The sequence below is a fragment of the Chenopodium quinoa genome, unplaced genomic scaffold (genome assembly GCF_001683475.1).
Source record: "Chenopodium quinoa cultivar QQ74 unplaced genomic scaffold, ASM168347v1, whole genome shotgun sequence".
Classification (NCBI taxonomy): domain Eukaryota; kingdom Viridiplantae; phylum Streptophyta; class Magnoliopsida; order Caryophyllales; family Amaranthaceae; genus Chenopodium; species Chenopodium quinoa.
Window position 1 is genome coordinate 385706 of NW_018745419.1, and position 5888 is coordinate 391593.

Consider the following 5888-nt stretch of genomic DNA (forward strand, 5'->3'; position numbering starts at 1 on the left):
TTCCAATCTCCAATTTAATTTCATTACTTTGAATATGAAATTTCCATCACTTTTTCTTTTCCATATCTCATTCAATGCTAAGTTCTCATTAACCTTCTTATTTTACCCAAAATAATTAGTAATTATCTCACCTTCCGCTTTCAATTTTTAATGGAAGAATTAATTTTTCAGTCTTTACCATTACTTCTCTTGATTTTCGTTTATTATCAAGCTCTTTATATATGGCTGACGCGCTTGACATTTTATTTTATTCATTCTATCATACGATGGCTGACGCGCTTGCTCCTTGTAATATGACATTATTTTTGAAATAATATTTAAGTAATATAATTTTTTCCATTAAGGCCCCATTTTATAATTTAGAACAGGGCCTCGAAATTTAACGGAACGGCTCTGCCTGTTTTGCTAGATATTTTTTATTCTAGTACTTGGGTGACTTCGAAATTTAGTTAGGGATGTCAGTGGGGTGAGTCAAGTAGGATACCCGCCTCATCCTCGCTTCAGTGGGGCGGGGATGAGTCTTGGTTTGGTGGGTGGTGGGGCGGGGATGGGGATAAAAATTATACCCGCCATGGGTGATGGGGCAGGGGCGGATTTTACATTGTACCCGCCCATCCCCACCTTGCTCCACCCACCTCACTTTGTATAGGTGTAATAATTTATTATACACTAATATTATAGCTAAAAAGGTGTGTAATATTAAAAAAAAAATTTTGTTGGGATGTGGGGATTAGGCGGGTCTTAGGTGGAGATTTAGAGGGGATAGATAACCAAGTGGGGGATGGGGCAGGATGGTTTTGGAATTGTACTCTTCGGGGCGGAGATGGGGATGAATTTTGAACCCGCCGCAAGGATGGCGATGGGGATGGGGATGAAAATTTTAAGTGAGGATGGGGATGGGAAGGCCAACATCCACTTTGCCCCGCCCCATTGACATCCCTAGATTTAGTCAAATGAGAGACGCACTAGCTGCTAAAGTTCATGATACTTTATCTAAAAATCCTTCCACTGTTGTTGCCAAATTTTGGGAAAATGCTGATGAAATAATAAAAAATACAAGAGCCCGTCTTACAAGTATTAAGGCTTGTTGATGGAGATGTGAAACAAAAAAATGGGTTTTTCATATGAGTTAATGGAGTGTTGTAAGCTAACAATTAAAAAGAATTGTACATATTACAAGAATTTTTGGAAGATGACAGACAAAAGATGGAATATTCAATTACATACAGATTTACATGCAGCAGGTAATATTCACAAATCATGTTTTTATTCTCTTAAATGTAATTATAATTATGTTAGAAAATATTTAAACTAATTTTGTATAGTTGTGTCACGTTCAAGGATGTTTCTTAAATCCTAAATACATGTACGGAGATAATGACATTGAAAATGACCATGAGCTGTTAGTAGAGATGAGAAAAGTAATCATCAAACTTGAAAGGGATCCAAATAATGAAATTAGGGCAACCCAACAAGTAAATAATTATTATAAATTTTTTAAAAAAATCCTTTGTAAGATTACTTTTAAACATATATACATATTAACTATGTTAAAAATCACATATTTACATGTATCGCGATAAGGTTGAAAGTTTTGGCAGTAGCTCGGCACAAAGGGCAATACAACACATGGACCTAGGTAATTATATATATTAATTATACTTATTAAATATTTAAACATCGCATTAATTTACAATACACGATTTACTTAAAATATATATAATATTATGTTACGTTCAATGCATGTTTGCATCTACGTGGATGACGTGTAAAGATAGTGCACCAGAACTAAGGAAAATTGTTGTGAGAGTATTAAGTCAAATCACATCATCATCAAACTGCTAGAGAAATTGAAGCATGTGGAGTTTGGTTCATATTAAAACAAGAAATCGATTAAACTATGGTAGGCTCCATCAAATGTCTACCTTTGATGCAACATAAAGTTAAAATTGAGACATATGAGGAGGCACAGTGGCAATTGAGTTGAAAATTAGTCATGATCCAATTAATCTGGATTACATATTTGATGTTAATGATCCTTTAAACAAATTGTTTGAGGAATCAGAAGCCCTTTTTTCGAAGGAGATGATCTCAATTGACTAGATGATGATGATGATGATGATGATGGTGGTGGAGAAGGTGGTGACGGACGCAGTGGAAGTCAAATTGGCAACACTGTTCAAGGTTCCTCTATTCTTCATAACTATGCGCAAAATCGATTAAGTGATGATAATAAGCAATCCGCTTTGACACCACCAACTAGTGACGATGGAGATGATGGAAATGATTTTATCTCTTCTTACTCATTGAGGCAATCAAGTGGGAACTTTCAACACCCACCATCCATGACCAACCCTCGGAACTCTTAATTTGAACAACATTACTCACAAGGATTTCAAAGGCATGCAAGAGAAAGACGATCTTCAATTGAACCTATTGATATTGATGCATGGAATGAATTATCCACAAATATCTTTCCATCTGAATCAGTAACTTCCAACTCCCAAGATTACAACTATCAAAGTCCTTTTTCATCATATCCTCAATCTACAATAGGTTTGCCATTCGCAGGAGCGAGTGGAAGTGAATTTGGCTATCAAGAACCACATTATTCCTTCAATCAAAATGGTCTTCATACTGTCAACCATGACACCTTGAATTATGGTGGTGTGCACGATTATCAACCTACATATTATTGGTGGTGGAACGGTAACTCTAGTCAAAATGAGACCGCATGGATGGATGGTGTATGATCATACATTTTCGACAAAGGCGAATCTTCTATAGGTGGCCCCTAGTAGAAGTCCAAAAAATCACATTTACCCAGTAAAAAAATAACCCAAGTTAAAAAGTTAAAAGGAACATGCAAGCCTAGATAAGTTACCAAGGGCCACGTCTTTCTTTTCTTTTTTTTTTTTTTGTTTCTTTCATCTTATCTTTTGGCATTTCAAGGTTAAAATTAGGTCCCACAATATTAAAAAAAATTTAAATATTAATGATCTTTGTACTTTTTTTTTGAGTTATTTACTATACTTTTTTTACATAGTTATGTAGCTTTTTTTATGTACTCTTTTAGTATCATTGTATGTAATTATATTTTTCGTTAACTAGATATCATTTTTAACTCTATTTGGTTAAATTTTATAGACTATCACAGTTTGACAATCTATTTAATTTATTTTACAAATTGTAAATATATTTGAATATCTTAAATTATTTAGTTAGAAATAATAAATTATAACAACTCTGACAAAATCCTAAAATGGAAAAAAAAAATTACTTTCAATTTTAATCTTACTTTGGAAGTATAAGTTTATGAGGTCAATAATTTAATAATTTTATGATGTTGTAACTATACAATTTTAATTTTTTCGGCCCCAAATAAAATTTTCCAAAACTCGTCACTGACTTTTGGGGAAACTGAAATAATAAATAACGATGGAGATGTCCAACAAGATCCTCCTCGCCACTCTTTTTGGTATTGAGAATTTCAGATGTAATATTTGTAGAATATATGGCTTTATGCATGCTTTCAGGAATATAGTTTGTTGTATTTATCTTATTAAACTTTGTAATTTTTTTTGTTGTTAACTAAATTATTGGTTATTATTATAGTCATTTAAGTAATAATGATTTGATTTTCTTCATTAAATTAATTATATAATATTTCTCTCTATTTATTCGTTATAAAATCATTAAAAATAAAAAATAACGTTTTTAAAAATAAAAAATAATATGTAAAAATTGAAACCAAATTTATAAATACATTTATCGATCATAAAGATATATAAATAATTTTGAAAAATTTCTTTTAATATATGAATTACAAATTTACAATTATAATTCATATTAATTACAAACATACTATACCTGCTTAAGCTTATGTCAAAAAAAAAAAAAACACACACAAATCTACATATTTTGGGCTTCAATTTGGTTACAAACACCCTTAAAATACTGTAAAACTAAAATTCTGCCGCGACAGACCATTACCCAGTCCGCTGCACCAATACCTAGGGTTGTGCAGGAAAATCCGAAAATCCGATTCGTATCCGATCCGTTTTTTTAGGATCGGATATCCGATCCGAAAAAGTCGGATATCGGATACCAACTCGGATAGTAAATTTTCAGATTTCGGATATCCGAATATCCGAAAAAAATCGGATATCGGATATCCGTATCCGAATTGATATCCGAAAATTAAGCTGGGCTTGGCTTTTTGGGCCTAAAATAGTAAAATCTAAAATGTAAACTTGTATGGGCACTATTTTTCCTTAATCTTGGGCTTTTTTCAATTTAAATTGTTTCTACTTATGTCGACATAACTCCAACTATGTATTTTTTTCTATTTGAACTCCAATTATGTATTTTTGTTGTGTACTAGTCTAGATGTGTCAAACCTTAATCTAAAAAAAAAGTTCTAGATGTGTCAAAAATTCACCCGATTGATACAATCTACAAAAACTAAATTCAAATATTGACTTATTTGGAAATAATAATTTTGTATGTCTCAAATTAAAAAATAGATTCGATCCAACTTCACGGAATCCAAACACTTGAATGACACCTCTATGTCCTACTATATCAAGTTTTTTTTTTTTAGTTTTTGTTTTATATTGGTGGGTAAGGAGAACGACCATACTAGATCAATATCTTTTTCAAGTAAACCAACTTAGTTACGTATAGCAGGCTTTTGGGAAGGGGGTGGGGGAGATAAGGGAACCTCCAGCTTTTAAGAACCACATCCAGTAGTAGGGGTGATTATGAGACGAGACAACTCGCGAGCTACTCGAGCTCGACTCGGTCAAAACTCGACTCGAGTGAGCTTGACTCGAAATGTTAATGAGACGAGTCGACTCGAAAGCTCGTGAGAAGCTCGAATTCCTTTATATAATATCATATTCACTAAAAATTAAATTATTTTGATAAAAAAAACTTTTTTTTATATTAATAATTAATAAATAAAACGTTATTTATGTACTCGTATCATCATATGTATACACTAAAATGAAAACTCGACTCGCATCATAAGCACCCCTAGCCAGTAGGAATCGAAACCCATGAAGTCGTGAGGTGATACTCTTATCAACTACACGTCTACACCAAATACTACCTGGTCACTAAATCTTGCTATTCTCAATACTCAAGTTAATCAAATTAATTGTCATTCATATGGAGTATTATGGGGTTAATGGTAATTATATAACGATCATCAGATCATGTATGTTATTACTATACTTTTTAAAGATGACTTCTGATCTATTTACTCTGTAATTAACAAAACCTTAAACTTAGAAGTTAGAATTAGTTTCAAGAAATAAATTGCGCTCAATCATGATGAGTAAGAGTGATCATTGATTATCGTTACCGATTTACCGAATCGAATAGTCAATTTAATATCCTACCTTATTGAGTATTCAATAATCAATAAAACTAAAATTATTCAATAATCAATAAAACTAAAAGGATGCCCATGAATTGAATTAACTTTGGGTATAATGTTTTGATTTTTAAACAAATACGGAGTACATATTTTCCAAATAAATTTGAAAGTGATCGAATTTAAAATTTAATCATCATAATACTTTGAATTATTTAACTAGTATTACCAATTTACGGATTTACCACATGATCTTGACTACATTACTAAAGTCTAAACCAGTAAACCACTAAACCTCAATCCCTCTTTCTCATTCTCAATTTCTCAGTCGCCTCCTCTTCTGCTCTCTGTCTCTCTCAGACTCTCATTCTTGATTTCTCAAATTCTCAGTCGCCTCCCTCTCTGCCTCTCTCAACTCTCATTCCTTCCCGCCGGCCGCCGTATGCTTGACTGCTTCCAAGTTCCTTCTCGCTCAGGTAAAACTCCATCTCTCTTTACAAATTTCACA